Source organism: Ctenopharyngodon idella, unplaced genomic scaffold (genome assembly GCF_019924925.1).
Source record: "Ctenopharyngodon idella isolate HZGC_01 unplaced genomic scaffold, HZGC01 HZGC01CH25, whole genome shotgun sequence".
In the NCBI taxonomy this organism is placed as follows: Eukaryota; Metazoa; Chordata; class Actinopteri; order Cypriniformes; family Xenocyprididae; genus Ctenopharyngodon; species Ctenopharyngodon idella.
The window spans coordinates 50,742-72,951 of NW_026138716.1; the positions used below are offsets into that span (position 1 = coordinate 50,742).

Sequence of the window (22,210 nt, forward strand, 5' to 3'; positions counted from 1 at the left end):
GTCACACAATCATACACATTCTACAATGTATGTGAAGAGTTTGGTTCCAAAACGCTATAACTCTGATTTTGATTAATTTGAGTTAAAAGCTGTTTTCTTTACCAAGAAAGTGGCAAGATGAAAACCACTATTTTCTGTTTCAAACTTTCACATAGCATCTTTTGGTTATAAAAACATTAAAAATTCAAATCTACATTTTGATTTTAAAATGTTTATTATATAATGGATTATTTTTTCCCCAAAATGCAATAAATCCATGACACGTTTTTTTTTTTTTTCAACAATAAAGTTGATTCACATATATGACAGCTTCTGAACTTTGCCAGTACTAATCTTATATACAGGCATTTGACTAAAAATACATTCAGTCGTCGCTCCCAAAATGAATTCAACGAGTCATCCTGTTAATGTTGTAAATTAATTATGTCTCCGTTTGTCATTACCGATTAAAGAATATCCGGCCCCACCGCACGGTTAAAATAAACACATTTGCCGAGTACATTGGTATTAAAAACGGCTTTTAAAAAACTGTTCATCTACTATTTAAGCTTATTATTATTATTCTTCCGATTCTTAGACTAAATTTCTAAATGCTACTCCTCCTAGACTGTACAAGCTACAACCACCAAACTCAGACTAAAGACTCATCAGACTCCATTAGCTGCCATTCTATGTACTATTTCTAAACCATTGAGACTCATTCAAACTCATAAACTCATTTAATCTATCTATCTATCTATCTATCTATCTATCTATCTATCTATCATCTGACCATTTCTATCTATCTCTCTATCTATCTGACTATTTCGATCATATCTTTCTAACTAAATCGATCTATCTATCTATCTACCATCTCATAGCAACCACCTAGAACAACCTAGCAACCGCCTAGCAACCACACAAATCACCCTGGCAACATCCTAGTAACCAGCCCGAGTGCCTTAGCAACCACATAGGAACACCCTAGCAACCACCCAGAATTCCTTAGCAACCGTATAGCAACACCTTAGCAACCACCCTGAGTACCCTAGCAACCACATAGCAACACCCTAGCAACCACCCCGAGTACCCTAGCAACCGTATAGCAACACCTTAGCAACCACCCTGAGTACCCTAGCAACCGCATAGCAACACCCTACCAACCATCCAAAATACCTTAGCAACCACATAGCAACACCCTAGCAACCACCCCTAGTACCTTAGCAACCACAAAGCAAAACCCCAGCAACCATATAAAACCCTTGCAACCACTCAGAGTACCCTGACTCTATCTATCTATCTATCTATCTATCTATCTATCTATCTATCTATCTGTCTGTCTGTCTGTCTGTCTTTTAAACTACTAAACTAAAACTTAAACTTTCAAACTTTCAAACTTCAAACTTTTAAAACTACTTCAAACTTTCTGGACCGGCTTTTTCAAGCCAACTTAAAGTTTGTCTAAAAACTTTTTTATTTTATTATTATTATTATTTTTTTTTTTTATTTTTTTTTACACACATTATATGACTGTCTTTAATTTTAAGTTACATAAAAATTGACAATTACAATTCTCAACCGCTAGATGGCAACTGTGGCTCTACTGAGACATGACTACTGGCAACGCGAGACTTGTTAGTTAGTAGAGATCACTGTTCCCAGATCTCGCGATGAACATTTCCACCATTTTACAACTGTCGGACAGCAAGCAAGAGCAAATGTTGAAGCAAATTCTTTCCTGCTTTTGGTCTTGTAAGTATCTGTGTTTTTCATTTTGACATGTGTTCGTTATTTATGTACATTATTTGTTATCATGTGTAGGAACCATGACATTTTAGCGGGTAACAGTGCAGACTCAGAGTAAGCCGTTTTGTGGTTAGATTAACATGCTACATGGACATGTCCTTGTGCCCTAAAACTCTTTAATTATCTAAATACAAGGGGGTAAACATGAAACCCGTGCTATCCATCGAGAAACACGGTATTGTTTACCTTGTTTATTATTACAGAAGCTCTTCGTCAGGCCAACATTGTAGCATTTCACATTACCGATCAAAAGCTTGGAGTAATGATGCTGAAAATTCAGCTTTGATCACAGGAATAAATTACAAATTGTAATGCTAGTTATTTTAAATTGTAATAATTTAAATATTACTGTTTATATTGTATTTTTGATCAAATACAAGGAATGTACCCTTGGAAAGTACAAGTGAATTCTTTCAAAAACATTAAACAAATCTTACAGGCCCAAACTTATGAACAGTAGTGTGTGTTATGCACTCATCATGTAAATCTTTGCTAGGGTTGGAATAAAGCAATTATTCTTATGTTGATTTTCTTTTATTTCTTTACTCAACAGGCTATTTTCTTACTCATAGTTTTCAGTCAGGCGACTGGAGCAGAGACCTGGAGGGCAAAACATCCATAGAACTGCAGGACAGGCCTGTCAATTGCGTCTCAAAAAAGGTAAACAAAATATTTGTGAGTAAAATGCACGTTTCTGGCACTTGTGATCCATAAACAGCACCTGCTGCAGTATTTCAATCACTAAACAGTAGAGTATTCACCTTAAGTAGCTTAAAGTAATAAAACAGTGAGATTGACAGATCCATTTCTTTATACAGTTTATCCATGATGCATACTACTGTATATACAGGCGAGCAGATGAGCCCAGAATATGAACGCCACACACTAACTGGGCAAGCAGATGAGCCTAGAACATAAATGCAATGCCTACCGACAAACTCAAACTGTGCTTTGCATTTATGTTCTAGGCTCATCTGCTTGCTCGACCTGTATATATAGTATGCATCATCAAAAAGGTGTATATTGAATTTGGCCTTGTTTTACCCTCCAGGTGGGTGTTCCTATAAAAACTAGCAATGAAGGTAAGCATACGCTATTTTAAGTATTTTCTTGTAAACAGTCAAATGGGTCTATTAATGAATCTATTAAATTTAATACAATTTAAAGATTGTTAATTGAACTCATCTGCAGGGCTCAGTAACAATAAAAAAGTAAGTAACACTTTCAGAATGTTTTCATTTGTGAGATTCACCTCAGAGCAGTGAAGCTGTAATTCCTGATGGATGGATGCAGTAGATAACATAAGTACTGTGTGAAAGTGTTGTTAGATACAAAAATCTCTCTCTCTCTCTCTCTCTCTCTCTCGTTTTTTTAGGCAATATCAACACCATACAACAGGCCCTGCTCTCCTCACCAAGAACAAGTAAGAAATTATCTAAAAAGATTTTTATTTATTTATTTATTTATTTATTTTTTACTGTGAACTATAACTTTGTTGTCATTTGTCTATAACAGCAGATAGTAATATTATTAAAAATATGATTCTGCATTGTATTTTCAGCACCCGAGCCATCACGGACATGGAAAGGTCTTGACACCTTGCCAAGAGCTGGATTTTTTTGGTAAGCATAAATAGATACGCAGATTTACACAATACACTATATCTGAAAAATGGTCGTAATTTACTAATACTGTATGTCATTGATCCAGAGACGCTAGGGAGGACTACAGAGCAAATATACACACATTCATTGATGACACAGCAACATTTAGATCATTTCTCTTTTAAGGTAATCTTTCTTTTGGAGTTCTTTACATAGCTCCTCTTCAAATTGAATTGGACACCACTGCTCTGCCACCGAACGGCATTACTTTAAGCCCATTGTTTTAATACTGCAAGGACATGTCTCTTTGAGGGTGAACCAGGTCATCTTGTTCCATCATCATCATCACAATTTCTGTTCCTAGTTGCAGGACGCATGATAGGACACTCTTTCCAACATGGTGGACCTCGGATGGCTGGAGTCAGCCAAGCAATAGTCCATGTACTTCTAGGAGGTTCACCCGAGACTGACTGGTATGTAGCATAATCAGTAATTGAAACAATTCATATTTTTTTTTAATTCATTTATACTGTTCTGCATGGAGCTTGATGGAGAGGCTGAACTCAGTTGTGATGTTGGGCCAGGAAGATCCCAAGCAAGACTAAGGTCAAGGACAGCTTGATATTCAGTGCAATACTATAGGTCATTGGACGCAGTTGAAACAAATACGTAAAGGACTCAAAGAAACTAGAGTGTGGCCACTGCTGATCGAAAGGAAAGATGTGGATATCTTTCCGAAAGAATATGAAAATTCACTCACCCCGTCGGTAAATTTTTAATTGCTATAAAGTGATGCATGTGTATACATATAGTAAAATTGTGAAATATTTTTACAATTTAAAATAACTGTTTTCAATTTGGATATATTTTAAAATATAATTTATTCCTGTGATCAAAGCTGACTTTTCAGCATCATTACTCCAGTCTTCAGTGTCACATGATCCTGCAGAAATCATTCTGATATGATGATTTGCTGCTCAAGAAACATTTATTATTGTTATTATTATCGATGTTGAAAACAGTTGTGTACAATTTCTTTTCAGGATTATTGAAGAATAGAAAGTTCAAAAGAACAGCATTTATCTGAAATAGAAACAACATTATAAATGTCTTTACTGTGACTTTTGATCAATTTAATGCACCCTTGATGAATAAAAGTGTTAATTTCTTTCAAAAAAAAAAAAAAAAACTCTGACCCCTAACTTTCGAACAGTAGCAGTAATGTTACAAAAGCTTTCCGTTTCAGATAAATGCTGTTCTTTTGAACTTTTCTATTCATCAAATAACCCTGAAAAAGTTGTACACAACTGTTTTTTCAACATTGATAATAATCATAAATGTTTCTTGAGCATCAAATCATCATATCAGAATGGTTTCTGAAGGATCATGTGACACTGAAGACTGGAGTAATGATGCTGAAAATTCAGCTTTGATCCCAGGAATACATAACTTTTAACTGAATATATAGTAAAGTGTAATTTTAAATTTGTAAAAATATTTCAGACTTCTTCTAAAACATGATTTAATTTAAGAATTTTGGCCACCACTATAGATAGGTAGGTGTGTGTGTGTGTGTGTGTGTGTGTGTGTGTGTGTAATACATATACACATCAGTTTATAGCTATAGATAGATGTTGAAACAGAAATATACTATAATTGTTTCCAGATGCTGCTTCCCTGTATCTGCTGGCAGTGTGGATTTGCATCACTTCATTGAGACCATAGTTTTTTAAAAAGTTCTTCAGTTTTTTCTTAGCCAAGAACAAAGAGTTTATCACTGGCCAAAAACAATTACCTGCAGAAATCACTTGCAGAAAGTGCGATGTTCCGGAATGCTGAGGTTTGACATGTGAGAGTATTATTTTCAATGGTGTTTAGTCTTGTGTTGCCACTTGCAGCAGTTAGCTAATGCTATTAACTGCTTTTCACAACAGTGCAGAACTTCGTGAGATTGCGCTGCAGTGATTTAAAAGGGAACTCGTTATCTCACAAATTAAAAAAAATTCTCACAATTGCGAGCTTACATAATTGTGGATTTGTGAAGATATAAAGTCAGAATTGTGATTCTGCAACTCGCAATTGTGAGGGGGGAAAAAAAGTCAGAATAGCGAGATAAAAAGATGCAATTAACTTTTTTTAAGCTTCCATAGTCATAATGTATGATTAAGAGCTCATATAAAAAAAGAATTTTATAGTTAAGTTATGGCAACAAACTGTAGCTACGCCTTTTAAAGACTTAGAGAGCAATATATTACTTTAGAGTGTGATCCTTGTATTTTATTCCTGCTATCGTAAAATTGAAAATGTCCTGGAAAATGATCGCTGAAAAAAAGAGTGGGAATCCTGTTTATGTAGGTCTGTATTTCACGTACAATTTGCTTTAATTTACAATGACTACATGTTTGATGACCTGGATTATATAATGGTGTGGTGGCAGGGATGACATCAGGAAAGACTATTTCATCACTTGTTCCTTTGAGATTTTCCTATGGGGTTTTATAATTTGAGTAAAATAAAGCCTGTGGTAAACATAACTTGATGATGCTTTTTCTTCTACAGTGTGCTTGGGGTGTGAGTGTGCCGTGTTTATTGTAGAACAAACTCTCAAAGTATTGTCACGTTATGTTCATCACAGAACTTATTTTACTCTTAAATTCAAGGAACTCATTAAACCCCATTAAGAAAATCTTGAGGGAACCAGGGGTGGGGTTTTGACATCAGACTTCCTCCACTCTATTTCTTAAATAGGAAAGAGGTAAGGCTGACTGTTAGGAAGAACAACTACTTGTATTAGGAATTCATCTACTAATTTGTTTGTTTGTTTTTGTTTTGTTTTGTCTTTATCTAGCATCCAGCTCTGACCTTGAGCACTTAGTAAAGTTGTGGCTGGGGTGGGAAGTGCCAGATGGAAAGATGGCAGTGAAAGTTGTTAATGCTGACATGCCGAAGTCCTCCACTTGCTTCAACATGCTACGCTTACCAGGTCATTACACGGATTTCAGCCATTTTAAGGACAAACTCCTTATGTGCATTGGCACTTCTGAGTTTGGTTTTGAACTTGTTTAGATCTATGAAATCCGACACAGTTGACACAAAGACACCATGTCTATAAGTTAAGTTACAGTACCATAGTTTGACCTGTTGTTTGGACTTGTTGGGACATTGATTTTGATGCAGTTAACCTATGCACATGTTCATGTAGTATTGCTGTTTTATTTTTGAGAAGGGGAAAAACCTAATGCAATATTTTATTTACAACAGACCTACACTGGTTTTAAAGCACTTTAGCTATCCATTCTTCTATGTATAAATGAAACAGTTTTTGAAAACAAAATACACATTGAATGTTATGGTTGAATTATTCATCAAATAAATTTAAATTCAATTCCAGCAGTCCAGTTAATGTGTCATTACTCAAGTGCTTGGCAAAACTACAGTGCAGCCATGTAAATGTCTATCCCATGGGATTGTGATGGTGACCTAGGATCCACTGTGCTTTGGTGTAAGTGGACCTTTTTTTCCAAATATATATTGTTTTCAGGGAGTTTCAGCATCATTTCAGCATCATTACTCCAGTCTTCAGTGTCACATGATCCTTCAGAAATCATTCTAATATGATGATTTTTGAAACAGTTGTGCTGCTTAATATTTTTTTATAACCTGTTGTGATACTTTTTTCAGGATTCTTTAATTAATAAAAAGTTAAAAATAACAGCATTTATTCAAAATAGAAATCTTTTCTAACAATATAAATCTTTTTATTCATCAAATATCACAGGTTATAAAAAATATTAAGCAGCACTACTGTTTCCAACATTAATAATATAAATCAGCATATCAGAATGATTTCTGAAGGATCATGTGCCATGGCACAGAAATGAATTATATTGTCAAGTATATTAAAATAGAAAACCATTATTTTAAACAATATTGCTGTTTTTTCCCTTGTATTTTTGATCAGATAAATATGTTGTGGGCCTATCTTGTTCAGATACATGGTATCATGAATTCTATCAAATACCAACAGATAAAAAAATCAAAACATGACCGCTTCTGCTAGAAATCCAATGATGGGCCGTGGTTGGATCTTCCATCAGGACAATGATCCAAAACAAACATCAAAACCAACACAAAAATGTGTCACTGAGCACAAAATGAAGCTTCTGCCATGGCTGTCTCAATCCCCTGACCTGAACCCTATAGAAAATGAGTGGAGTGAACTGAAGAGAAGAAGCACCAACATGGAGCTGGAATCTGAAGGATCTGTAGAGATTCTGTATGAAGGAATGGTCTCTGATCTCTTGTCAGGTGTTCTCCAAACTCATCAGGCATTATAGGAGAAGACTCGGAGCTGTTATCTTGGCAAAAGGAGGTTGCAAAAAGTATTGAATAAAAGGGTGCCAATAATTGTGGCCAACATGTTTTGGAGAAAAACATTTATTTCATAATGTGATTTATCAATATTCCTATTAATTATCTAAAGTCAAAAAAAAAAAAAAAAAAGATTCTGGTTCTCAACAAACTTTTCTTTTGGTATCTTCATTTTAAAGGCTCTCGATGGTTCAATCTCAGAGATATGGCGATCTTAATGCGGTCCCATCAGTAAATTGGTTGAATGTACACATTTTCAGTGGTCAAAATCCAAATGTGGGTCACTTTTATACAAACAGCCGATGCTGTTTTTATTTTAAAGAGGAATATCTGAAGAACAAATAATGTTGAAACTAGAAATGCATCTCCTTTTTTCTATCACCTGAAATGCATAGAACACACCTGAGTGCCATAAATATTCTTTTTCTAAAGTTTCCATGCCTGTTACTCTAAAAGTATTCAAGATATCTTAATATTCTTCTCATTCTTAATAAACATTTTTTTTTTTGGAATCTTTATTTTTATTTTTAAGCTGTGCTTTGTTGTATATCATTCTTTTTTTTATAATAATTTCCCTTAACCCATTGCTTAATTTCATTCTTTTCTTTTATCAGTACCAGTACTTTTTTATTCAGTATAAATATTAAAACAATCTTGAGAACAAAAATCAGTTATTAACTGCAACAAGTTTAAGATAAATTTAACTGGGTTGTTGGGAACAACCACTTGTTGTTGTTGTTGGGAAGATCAACACTTGTTTTGCAAAGCAAATTATTTGTAAGAAACAACATCACTGTCTCATTAACAGATGATGCAGTGATTATCAGAGTTTCATCTCTAATGTGTAAACGACAGTACATCGAGTGTTAATGGAGTCACACATTACAGCTCACAAAAGATGCTTTTGTACTGGTGAAATATTATCACCATGTAAAACAATGGTTTTCTATTTTTACTATGGGCTACTTTAAAATACAATTTATTTCTGTTGTTCAGCATCATTACTCCAGTCGTCAGTGTCACATGACATATTTCTTTATTTGGAAAGCTTTGCCAATGTGTAATCAGACTTAATTTATCTGCATATTCTTAGCGTGATGCAGCACAAACTGACTCCACTGACAACAAGCATTTTATAAGGAAAAGGGAAAAGTTTCATTCTTTTATTCAGAAAGTTCAGTTTTCCACCGTGTAATCAGTTAATCAGTATAAATATTATCTCCATATATTAAATCATATAATAAAGATGTATTCATGAAAACGTGACATTTTTAACCTGTTAGCCAGCACATCCTCCCCCCTTTGAATAAATCCCAAGAAATGGCAGACACTATGCAGTTTATTGTAAAGTCATAATTAATTATTGTCATAATAGTTATTCAAAATTTATTTTTTATGAAATATCGTTATGAAAATAAAAGTGAAGTTGGCCTTGTAGCAATCTAGAAATGCATTGCAGCTAAAGCCACATGTCTGACCATGTTATATTTCAAATCTGCAGATGAGAAGTTTAATTATGATGTTTTCAAGATCAAGTCATGTGGTTTTACTTTGAAAAGACTCTAAAATGCTAACTGATTATAGCATGACTTATTGCCATCTTGTACGCACCCATTCAGTGTATTCATTCTTTTGTTATGTGGTGCAAACTTCCCCGTTCAGTTTCAGTCCCCTGCACACATTCACACCTCTCCGACCTGATTATGGCTCAAATTATTCTTTTCTTTTGTCTCTATTATAATTACTGACGATGTTGTATTCAAGCAGATTAAATCCCTCATTTCTTTCATCAAACTTCTCACTTCACCATCTTTGAAACTGTATCAATGCAATGAAAAAAGAAACCTTCTTTGATGTGATGTGGCATCGGATCAAAAAATCAGACCGAAAACATATTCTTTTATGCCATTATAAATACAATATATTATTATGAAATACCCGACGTGGCATGGAGAACACAGATAAATGTTCTTAGGCCTGATCTGCTTGCAGTAAAGCTGAAAAAAGACCTTTTCCAATTGTAAGACAAAGAGGTTCTGATCGATCGATATTTATTCATAAACTGACGATGCATAGTTTAACATATATCTTACAAAAATAATGCAACATTTCTTCCAGGTGAGCATTTATAAATTTGCTTTAAAACAAAACACAGTAACTTTTCTTTGCTAATATAACCTCTGACCTTAACTGGTTATTTTTGGATAACTTATTTCTCAAAATGAAGAAAACCTCTGAAGGATACACATACAAGTGACATACAGGTTTTTATATAGAACTACAAAGGAACAATTTCCTTATTTCTATTTAAAATAGAAACACATTAGTATACAGTGCTTACATTTATTAGACCCCCTGTCATAATAAAAAGAAAACACAGATATTCGACTGTCAAACACTTGTTTAAAACTAAAATCTTGGTTTCTGTGAAGGCTTGACTTGACCTCAAAGACACCATGTCAAGGACTTAGTTCAAATATATCAACATAATATCAATAGTATTATTATATGAAAGGAGGTAAAGAGTTTTTTTTTTTTTTTTTTTCTTACTAAACTAAACTAAAGCAGTAGGGCGTGATGGGCCATCAACACCTGGCCATGGGCTGCAGGATGCTGATTGGTTGTTTGATCCGGGGCTGTTGGGTGCTGAGATGCGATTGGTTGTCTACCGCTTCATCTGGACATCATTGTGAAAAGTTACCAACAGCTATTTTTCAGTTTTATCTGGAAATCAGTCTATTGCTTGTGACTGTGAAGACTTACAAGAGTTGTTTTCAGTATCATCTGGAGAATTATCTGTTCTTTGTGACCAGTAACAGCTTGTTTTGGATATTCAGCATTTGAAATGGCTTCTGAAAGGTAAGTACTTTCTATCTATTATCTGACTACACCGCATAGAATGCTTTACTTATTTATTTATTTTTTTTTTTTTCTTGTTTCCAGTCCAAGAATCTAAAAAAAATATTAAACAAAGAAGCATTTACTAGATAAGTAAAAAGTATTGTGTTGTTTTCTGAAGAAAAAAACAATCAAAATTAAGTGAGTTTTTGCTTGAAACAAGCTAAATTATCTGGACTGGAAACAAGAAGAAAAAAAAACTAAAGAAAAGCATTTTTAAAGAAACACACACACACACACACACACTGTGTAGCTGTCTTGTTTTTATTTGTTAAAAGATCTTACTGTTAAACAAAATTTGTGCAAATTCAGTAATGTCATTTTGGGGATAGTTGAGTCGGTGACACAAAGCTTTCAGGCCAGAGTGAAAAGATACACATTTGCACCTTGGCACTACAATTTGTGTTTTATTTTTATATTTTTGTGATTGTTTTTGAAGAGTTGTGTCTGATGTCTACATGATGCCTACTTGTTATTTAGCACATCTATATGCATTATTAAACCACTGTTGGTCTTCTTATTGTTCGCACAGCTCTTTCCACAGCAGGATCTACTTTCTCTGCTCTCACTGCAAGAAGGCTCCACGCTCCCTTCCTGGGCACCTCAGGACGGCGTGCATGCGCGACCGCACAGAGGCAGAGATACAGGCCACTGTGATTGAAGCCAAGAAAGAGATGTCTGAATTTACCCACAAGGGACGTTTCTGGGATTACCAGCGTATTCGAGACATCTTGGCAACTGCTGATCCTCTTGCCAGGTGTGTAAATTTTTGCTCCTTTGTCATGTCCTGTTGCAGTGCAATACTCAGTGTGTGTGTGTGTGTGTGTGTGTGTATTCACTGTTATGTATTTTATTTCCTTAGGTTGTTAGAGGAGATGCAGAAGAAGGGCCTGGTTGTAATGAACATACCTCCAGTTCTCCCGGCCCCCCCGCTGCCTGCGCCCTCTCCAGCTACATCTGCTCCTCAAAGCCCTGGAGAAGGTGCGGACGAGCCAGACGAGGAGCCAGACCGCGAGCCATCGTCTGAGGAGAGCTCTGGAGAGTTCTATCAGAGGTAAAGTTTCACATCATCATTCTCAGATAACATGTGCAGCGATTGGACATGATTTCTCTTGAACATATTCACAATCATTTGAGCACCTGGTTTATTTTCTTTCAGCACTGAGGGACCGAGGTGGACCGATGAAGTCAGGGTGGAGATGTCAAAAAAGGGCCTGTACAAGAAACACTCCATCGATCACCCCCTCCTTCGGGGATTTAATCGATATTTGCGTGTTGACTTGGGCAACAAAAAGAGCAAACAAGAGGTAAGTGAAAGAAAAGATACCTTTAAGTGTCACCCACACACTCACGCTTTCACACAGAAAAATAAAGAAATAAATGTGAAGACAAATGCTCTTCTGAACTGTGTGCTGCGGTCACATGTTAACCTGTGTTATATTCAGCCCTGCAGATTTTAATGTGAAATGTATACTTACAGGTGGAAGAAGTCTCCAGGTTCATGTATTACGTGGACCCCAGTGAGCCGAACCTGAATTTTGTGCGGGAGGTGGAGAAAGTGCGAGAGTACTTCAATACACTGACCCAGACAAAGCTCTCGAAGCAGACGGTGCTGAACTACTGGAAGAGTCTCAAGAGGTCAGTACTGTGTAACGTAAACATCTCATCTGAATTTCAACTAATATTTATGGGATGATTATTCGTCTTCTGACTGTAACAACCCTTCCTGTCTCTCTCTTCAAGGTTCATGAGGTACATTGTTACCAGCACCAGCATCCGTGTCAAAGATCCCAGCCTGTACAACGACTGCAAGAGCTTCACTGATCCTCTGGATGGCATACGGGCTGGGATGTCTAAGAAGGTCAACAAGGAGCAGACACAAAAAAGGTCAGTTTTTTTTTTTTTTTACTCTTTTTTTTTTTTTTTTTTATCTATTTAATGGAAAGCACAGGTGAGTTCAAGTTCAACATTACTATTTTTTTTTTTTCCCTCAGGTTCCGCGGCTACGGCAAGGAAAAATTTCCGGCTGACTGCATCACAATCTTGGATGCTGCTTATACGGATTTCCTGGCTGTCATGGGCAAACTTCAGGGTCCAGGAGCCATTTCAGGGGAGGAACTCAGCAAAAACGAACGTCTGCTTGTCCTCTATTATCTTGAGGCCATAATTATGCTTAAACTTCTACAACGCCCAGGGGTTGTTACGAATATGACCGTAAGTGTATTTTAGTAACAACAGCATCTTTTATTTTCCTTTACCCATATGCCTCCTGATCTTGTGCTTCACAGATGCGTGTACCTTTTGAGTGTTTGTGACGCCTGTCATTGAAAGCACACAACTGTCTGTTTTCAGGTTGAGGAATGGAAGGGGAGAACCCGGCATCCAAACGGAGCTTCCGTGGCGGTGAAGGAGCATAAAACGGCCGCGTCGCAAATAGCAGAAGTACCGCTGACTGATGACCAAGAACATGTGAGTTTAAGTTCAAAATTACACTCAGATTAAATGTATTGTGGATAAAGGCATGCAGGACTACAGGGCTATATGTATTAATGTGTGAGTGTTATTTATTTATTTTCCCAGTGGTTTGGCCTGTACTTCGATGAGATTCGGCCGGTGATGTTACAAGGTAATAAGTCAGTGGACAATGCAGCAGCAGAGCAGAGTTTTTTTGTTTCAAGTACTGGAAGGCCAATTTATAACCCCTGCAACGACTTGAAAAGATTCCATGCCAAGTAAGTGCCATTATACATATCTGTATCATTTTTTACAAAATCTAAAGTACACAAATTTGTTCATGGTCCCCTTGTTGTTTTGCATACTTATGTTGCTGTGTGTCCTAGATACAACATTCCCAGGGTGACCAGCAGCGACGCTCGGACAGCCTTTGAGACGGCTGCTAAAAATCTGCCGGAGGTGCAGAGGAATGCGGTGGCACGTCTCTTGGGACACACGCCGGAAACAGCAGAGAAGCATTACCGGATGAAAACTCCGGCAGATGCATTCCTGGCCAAGGTTGTGGTCGATGAGCTCACTGCAAAAACACGGTATGCAATCTGAAATCTAACGAATGAGATTATTGTGATGTTGCTACTCAAAGCCATCATTAATTAGCACTTTCTTTGCTTTTTATTCTTTGATCTTATAGAGGTGCGTCTAGTGGGGCTTCTGGCCAAGAGAAAAGGATGGATGAACAGACGGCGTTTGACTTGCTGGTTCAGTCCTGCCCAGTGACTCTTGACGGGCCTCCTCCGAAAAGGGCACGCAGACACGAACTGTGCGCTGAACACGAGAGGCACTGCTACGACCGCTGGCGCAGCGAGCAGCTCAAGCTGCGTGAACAGCGTGTCCTTGGTGAGGAGCCACATACGTGTTCTGTGACAGTCATATATGTAATGTCAGGGCTGCACAAATAGTGAAATCTCATAGAACATGTAACCACAATGGCTAATGCTTCTCGTGATTTGTCTTTATAGAATATTTCGGTCGGTGTCAGCTGTCTGAGTCACAAGTGGAGGCCTGGGTGGAGAAACAAGGATGGACGTCTAACGTCCCACAGGCTTCCCTAATACTCAAGAAATACTCCAAGTAGCCTTGAACAGCTCCCCTGCGGCTCTGTGGGTTACAAAAATAAATGTGAGCGGGCTACTTCCAAGCCACATTATTTTTGTGCCTACTTTTCAGCCACAAAACACCACCTCTCTTGCTCTCCAAGTTGCCCTGAATGACTCTGTCTCTTTTTTTAGTACTTTACTCAAAGATATGTGAGCGGGCTAATTTCCAAGCCACATATCTCTTCTCTTTGTCTACTTTTTTGTTTTCAGCCACAAAACACCACCTCTCTTGCTCTCCAAGTTGCCCTGAATGACTCTGTCTCTTTTTTTAGTACTTTACTCAAAGATATGTGAGCGGGCTAATTTCCAAGCCACATATCTCTTCTCTTTGTCTACTTTTTTGTTTTCAGCCACAAAACACCACCTCTCTTGCTCTCCAAGTTGCCCTGAATGACTCTGTCTCTTTTTTTAGTACTTTACTCAAAGATATGTGAGCGGGCTAATTTCCAAGCCACATATCTCTTCTCTTTGTCTACTTTTTTGTTTTCAGCCACAAAACACCACCTCTCTTGCTCTCCAAGTTGCCCTGAATGACTCTGTCTCTTTTTTTAGTACTTTACTCAAAGATATGTGAGCGGGCTAATTTCCAAGCCACATATCTCTTCTCTTTGTCTACTTTTTTGTTTTCAGCCACAAAACACCACCTCTCTTGCTCTCCAAGTTGCCCTGAATGACTCTGTCTCTTTTTTTAGTACTTTACTCAAAGATATGTGAGCGGGCTAATTTCCAAGCCACATATCTCTTCTCTTTGTCTACTTTTTTGTTTTCAGCCACAAAACACCACCTCTCTTGCTCTCCAAGTTGCCCTGAATGACTCTGTCTCTTTTTTTAGTACTTTACTCAAAGATATGTGAGCGGGCTAATTTCCAAGCCACATATCTCTTCTCTTTGTCTACTTTTTTGTTTTCAGCCACAAAACACCACCTCTCTTGCTCTCCAAGTTGCCCTGAATGACTCTGTCTCTTTTTTTAGTACTTTACTCAAAGATATGTGAGCGGGCTAATTTCCAAGCCACATATCTCTTCTCTTTGTCTACTTTTTTGTTTTCAGCCACAAAACACCACCTCTCTTGCTCTCCAAGTTGCCCTGAATGACTCTGTCTCTTTTTTTAGTACTTTACTCAAAGATATGTGAGCGGGCTAATTTCCAAGCCACATATCTCTTCTCTTTGTCTACTTTTTTGTTTTCAGCCACAAAACACCACCTCTCTTGCTCTCCAAGTTGCCCTGAATGACTCTGTCTCTTTTTTTAGTACTTTACTCAAAGATATGTGAGCGGGCTAATTTCCAAGCCACATATCTCTTCTCTTTGTCTACTTTTTTGTTTTCAGCCACAAAACACCACCTCTCTTGCTCTCCAAGTTGCCCTGAATGACTCTGTCTCTTTTTTTAGTACTTTACTCAAAGATATGTGAGCGGGCTAATTTCCAAGCCACATATCTCTTCTCTTTGTCTACTTTTTTGTTTTCAGCCACAAAACACCACCTCTCTTGCTCTCCAAGTTGCCCTGAATGACTCTGTCTCTTTTTTTAGTACTTTACTCAAAGATATGTGAGCGGGCTAATTTCCAAGCCACATATCTCTTCTCCTTGCCTACTTTTTTGTTTTCAGCCACAAAAAAGTAAAAAAAGACCACCAATACAGATTTTTTTTTCTTTCAATATTCATAGGCAACTGGAAGTGCACCAGGTAATGATACAAAACCTTTATGCACACTCTCACACACTCACAAACTCACAAATGCTCCACTAATCATTCAATTCATTAAGTTGAACTACTGTGATTTTTTTCTTCATTGCAGCTACAAATAACCAAACATCAGCAGCTCACTCGAGGACCACTACATGAGGACTCCAGAGAAGAAGAAGAAGAAGACGAAGACGAAGAAGAAGGAGGAGGAGGATTTGACAGAGGAAGGCGCACGCTGGATCCATACGCTGCATCTCATTTCGGAGACTGCGTCCTACGGAGGTCGCATTTGAAGGCTGCATACGTCATCAAGGATGTCTTATTTAAGAAAAGTAAACGTAATTAAACAAACTGTTATTCCTCGTGAGACGTAAAATACTATAATTTCTTTCTTACTTTGCAATCTAACAGTTAATTTTTTTTCAAATGAGACCGCCTCGATGACATATGCAGCCTTCAAAAGTGACCTTCGGAGGACACAGCCTTCAAAACAAGACAGCTATAATCATTATATTCTTATTCTGTACATACAGATGCTATTATAATTTTTTGTTCATGTTTTCAATCTACGTTTGTCATTTCTTCTTTTGTTGTTAATGATCTGTATTTGTCATTATTCAAGTCTTATTTGTTGCACTTTATTAATCGTGTACCTGTCATAGGTATTCATGTTTATATCAGGCAACCAAAAGTTGCAGAGGTCAGAGTGTCAAAATGCTCAAAGACAAACTAATTTTGTTAAAACTCTAATAGAAAGTTGACATTTTTATACTTGTATTGATTTTTCATGTTTTTTTTCCTCTGTTGTGCACTTTAAGTTGTGTAAGTTTCATGAATAAACATGTTTGAACAAAATACATTTCTTTTTACAATTTATTTTCTATACGCTATGTGTTCTTAAGTACCCAGATAGCATGGTGACATTGATACGATGTAGATTTTTGGTCCAAAGCATCATTTTGGTTGAGACTGACATTTCAGTGTTTAAAGAGTGCGTTGGATCAGCGTTGAAATTTTGATGAAAGCCGACCGCACACATGGGTGAAGACAGTTGAAAGGTGAATTCTAGAATCCACTGCCGCGTCAATACATGTCTTTTGAGTTATTAATCATCATTTATGATGATTAAGTTCATTTCATCAACTTATGTTAAAGCATTTATTTTCCTTTTCAAACATTAGAGAATAATGATGAATATTGTCTGTGCCTCTCACTGAGAGAAAAGTACAACTTATCAGTATGTTTTGAGGAACGTTCCTGTTTACAGTTGGAGACAGGGCCAACTTCAGCCTTGAAGAAGCTGTGAATCATGTGTATCTGTGTATGTGCGCTAGTGTTCTGTGTCTAGGTCCTGTATTGGTATCAATGGACAGATGGCATTTGGCCGGAGACCTGAAGACGTCATGTCATGACCCAACAGGACATCCAGTACCTAAATCCAGGGTCCCCTTGTCAGCATCCTGACGAATGGAGATATGCTTCTGACTATCTGTCCATGTGTGGAAGATTCCTAATCTTGTCTATTTTTCTTAGCCAATCCGAATCATTTTAACCCGTGGTAATGACGTAGTTAGTGGAAATGTGAATGTACGCAGAGCGGCCTACGAACTCCATGTGAGACTTGAAGCTGGCTTCTGCTGATGAGGCTGCAAACTATTCTTCAACAAAATTTTCTTCAATTTATTTTTGACTCCTGATCTTCATTCATCATATCTGGCCTTTTGGGTCTTTAATTGTAAAATTCCCCTACACAGTGACACTGAACTAACGGTGATTTGTAGTTGATGACCACAAGATCATGCAGGTATGTTTGAAACTCTGGCCACTGATTGGTAAACGCCCATTTTGGTTTTGCATGTGCACTTCTCAGTAGTCTAACAATTCCTCCTCATTCAAGAGAAAACACAGGTGCATCTTACACAGTAGTGTTGTTTGTTAAACTACCTGACGTCTCTGGGTTTATTCCTCTGTTCTTCTATTTTGTTTTCTGTGCTTGTTATGTGCATTGGATTTATTGTTACTGAATCTAATAAGATGTATTCATTTAAAAAAAGTTTTAAGGTGTTTGAACAAATTATCCTAATTAATTATATTATTTATTATATTTTCTAAATTCTTAAAAAGTGCAGGCATCTTGCTTTACTAACATTTATTAGGAATTTTATGATTGTAGTTCCAACAACATTTCTTGAAGTGCAAGGACATGAACGTAAGCAAGAATATCATACTTTACAGCCCATGAATTGCATCTATTACTCAATGCTTGCAGAGCACCTTGACGTCTTTCCTTTAATAGGAATGAAGGCAGATGACAAATGAGACATTGGTAACTTTCAAGTCATATTAATGTATAATTTGCATGCAAAATGACTTGGAGTTGCAGTACATCACACTGGAAACAGTGTAACACATTAGCAACAGCGCTGTAATTATGAAAAATGACCTATTAATGTATTGTCAGCATACCAGGACCCTGTCAGATAAACAACAGGCAGACACATTATTGTTTGGGTTACTTAAGCAAATAAATAGACACAAACAGCATCAAAACTCTATGCCCTTACAGACCAATTTGATCATGTTTACTTATTTATTTATTTATTTATTTATTCATTCATTTATTTATTTATTTATTTATTAGGCACCATTAGCCTCGAAATGATTAACAGTTATGATGTTGTTTTGAGTGGTTGGAATCCTGAGCCATGCCCACACTGATTACAAGGTGTTTGGTTTCATATCTTTGACGTTCTATTGCGTAGGCTGTGCGTAGCCACGATTTAGCTCGTAGTCAGACCGGCTATTTGTAGCCCACCTATAGTCAATCCTGATTTATTGTATTTTTTGAACAGGAAGTGCATGAGATGATTGATATCCCATCATGTTTGCAATGTCAATGATATCTACAAGATGTAAGTGACATTTCATGACATGGTCTATCTGTAGTCACGATTTAGCTCTGAATTTGATAGGTTATGTGCAGTCTGCTTTTAGCCCACCCGGCGAAATCGAGGCAATCTATAGTCTAATTTTTACAGCTTGACTATAGCCCTGATTCAGACCAGCAATTAGTGTAGCCAAAATAGTGTTAAGCAGCCTAATTTTCGGCCACAAAGCTTGTGGGATTCATTATATATGCTACCATCAAATGCAAGTCGCCCATACATTTGAAACAGCATATTTTTGGTGTCACACAATCATACACATTCTACAATGTATGTGAAGAGTTTGGTTCCAAAACGCTATAACTCTGATTTTGATTAATTTGAGTTAAAAGCTGTTTTCTTTACCAAGAAAGTGGCAAGATGAAAACCACTATTTTCTGTTTCAAACTTTCACATAGCATCTTTTGGTTATAAAAACATTAAAAATTCAAATCTACATTTTGATTTTAAAATGTTTATTATATAATGGATTATTTTTTCCCCAAAATGCAATAAATCCATGACACGTTTTTTTTTTTTCAACAATAAAGTTGATTCACATATATGACAGCTTCTGAACTTTGCCAGTACTAATCTTATATACAGGCATTTGACTAAAAATACATTCAGTCGTCGCTCCCAAAATGAATTCAACGAGTCATCCTGTTAATGTTGTAAATTAATTATGTCTCCGTTTGTCATTACCGATTAAAGAATATCCGGCCCCACCGCACGGTTAAAATAAACACATTTGCCGAGTACATTGGTATTAAAAACGGCTTTTAAAAAACTGTTCATCTACTATTTAAGCTTATTATTATTATTCTTCCGATTCTTAGACTAAATTTCTAAATGCTACTCCTCCTAGACTGTACAAGCTACAACCACCAAACTCAGACTAAAGACTCATCAGACTCCATTAGCTGCCATTCTATGTACTATTTCTAAACCATTGAGACTCATTCAAACTCATAAACTCATTTAATCTATCTATCTATCTATCTATCTATCTATCTATCTATCTATCTATCTATCTATCTATCATCTGACCATTTCTATCTATCTCTCTATCTATCTGACTATTTCGATCATATCTTTCTAACTAAATCGATCTATCTATCTATCTACCATCTCATAGCAACCACCTAGAACAACCTAGCAACCGCCTAGCAACCACACAAATCACCCTGGCAACATCCTAGTAACCAGCCCGAGTGCCTTAGCAACCACATAGGAACACCCTAGCAACCACCCAGAATTCCTTAGCAACCGTATAGCAACACCTTAGCAACCACCCTGAGTACCCTAGCAACCACATAGCAACACCCTAGCAACCACCCCGAGTACCCTAGCAACCGTATAGCAACACCTTAGCAACCACCCTGAGTACCCTAGCAACCGCATAGCAACACCCTACCAACCATCCAAAATACCTTAGCAACCACATAGCAACACCCTAGCAACCACCCCTAGTACCTTAGCAACCACAAAGCAAAACCCCAGCAACCATATAAAACCCTTGCAACCACTCAGAGTACCCTGACTCTATCTATCTATCTATCTATCTATCTATCTATCTATCTATCTATCTATCTATCTATCTATCTGTCTGTCTGTCTGTCTGTCTGTCTTTTAAACTACTAAACTAAAACTTAAACTTTCAAACTTTCAAACTTCAAACTTTTAAAACTACTTCAAACTTTCTGGACCGGCTTTTTCAAGCCAACTTAAAGTTTGTCTAAAAACTTTTTTATTTTATTATTATTATTATTATTTATTTTTATTTTTTTTTACACACATTATATGACTGTCTTTAATTTTAAGTTACATAAAAATTGACAATTACAATTCTCAACCGCTAGATGGCAACTGTGGCTCTACTGAGACATGACTACTGGCAACGCGAGACTTGTTAGTTAGTAGAGATCACTGTTCCCAGATCTCGCGATGAACATTTCCACCATTTTACAACTGTCGGACAGCAAGCAAGAGCAAATGTTGAAGCAAATTCTTTCCTGCTTTTGGTCTTGTAAGTATCTGTGTTTTTCATTTTGACATGTGTTCGTTATTTATGTACATTATTTGTTATCATGTGTAGGAACCATGACATTTTAGCGGGTAACAGTGCAGACTCAGAGTAAGCCGTTTTGTGGTTAGATTAACATGCTACATGGACATGTCCTTGTGCCCTAAAACTCTTTAATTATCTAAATACAAGGGGGTAAACATGAAACCCGTGCTATCCATCGAGAAACACGGTATTGTTTACCTTGTTTATTATTACAGAAGCTCTTCGTCAGGCCAACATTGTAGCATTTCACATTACCGATCAAAAGCTTGGAGTAATGATGCTGAAAATTCAGCTTTGATCACAGGAATAAATTACAAATTGTAATGCTAGTTATTTTAAATTGTAATAATTTAAATATTACTGTTTATATTGTATTTTTGATCAAATACAAGGAATGTACCCTTGGAAAGTACAAGTGAATTCTTTCAAAAACATTAAACAAATCTTACAGGCCCAAACTTATGAACAGTAGTGTGTGTTATGCACTCATCATGTAAATCTTTGCTAGGGTTGGAATAAAGCAATTATTCTTATGTTGATTTTCTTTTATTTCTTTACTCAACAGGCTATTTTCTTACTCATAGTTTTCAGTCAGGCGACTGGAGCAGAGACCTGGAGGGCAAAACATCCATAGAACTGCAGGACAGGCCTGTCAATTGCGTCTCAAAAAAGGTAAACAAAATATTTGTGAGTAAAATGCACGTTTCTGGCACTTGTGATCCATAAACAGCACCTGCTGCAGTATTTCAATCACTAAACAGTAGAGTATTCACCTTAAGTAGCTTAAAGTAATAAAACAGTGAGATTGACAGATCAATTTCTTTATACAGTTTATCCATGATGCATACTACTGTATATACAGGCGAGCAGATGAGCCCAGAATATGAACGCCACACACTAACTGGGCAAGCAGATGAGCCTAGAACATAAATGCAATGCCTACCGACAAACTCAAACTGTGCGTTGCATTTATGTTCTAGGCTCATCTGCTTGCTCGACCTGTATATATAGTATGCATCATCAAAAAGGTGTATATTGAATTTGGCCTTGTTTTACCCTCCAGGTGGGTGTTCCTATAAAAACTAGCAATGAAGGTAAGCATACGCTATTTTAAGTATTTTCTTGTAAACAGTCAAATGGGTCTATTAATGAATCTATTAAATTTAATACAATTTAAAGATTGTTAATTGAACTCATCTGCAGGGCTCAGTAACAATAAAAAAGTAAGTAACACTTTCAGAATGTTTTCATTTGTGAG

At 36.7% G+C, this 22,210-nt stretch overlaps 2 long non-coding RNA genes across 50 annotated transcripts in view; both read left to right on the forward strand.

Moving 5' to 3' along the window:
* Positions 1-22,210, forward strand: part of LOC127507943 (uncharacterized) — a 64,434-nt gene that overhangs the window by 17,792 nt on the left and 24,432 nt on the right. For 3 of the 47 annotated variants that reach the window (XR_007928585.1, XR_007928584.1, XR_007928588.1), the window contains exons 1-2: positions 896-1,731; positions 2,339-2,445. The exons of 12 other annotated variants lie outside the window; for them this stretch is intronic. This is a non-coding gene — a long non-coding RNA (uncharacterized LOC127507943). Of the gene's footprint in view, positions 1-895; positions 1,732-2,338; positions 2,446-3,160; positions 3,209-3,346; positions 3,408-3,495; positions 3,576-3,753; positions 3,863-6,237; positions 6,916-20,054; positions 20,911-21,517; positions 21,625-22,210 lie in introns of those variants that run through there. 32 more of the 47 variants (XR_007928562.1, XR_007928552.1, XR_007928581.1 and 29 more) reach the window with 20 other exon arrangements.
* LOC127507939 (uncharacterized) lies at positions 10,049-16,749 on the forward strand. 3 transcript variants are annotated; one of them, XR_007928537.1, is made up of 6 exons: positions 10,049-13,127; positions 13,239-13,390; positions 13,499-13,702; positions 13,804-14,009; positions 14,132-15,957; positions 16,070-16,749. It is a non-coding gene; the product is annotated as an uncharacterized LOC127507939 (long non-coding RNA). The 3 variants fall into 3 exon arrangements; XR_007928538.1 differs by having other exon boundaries at positions 10,049-12,296; positions 12,402-13,127; positions 14,132-16,749; XR_007928536.1 differs by having other exon boundaries at positions 14,132-16,749.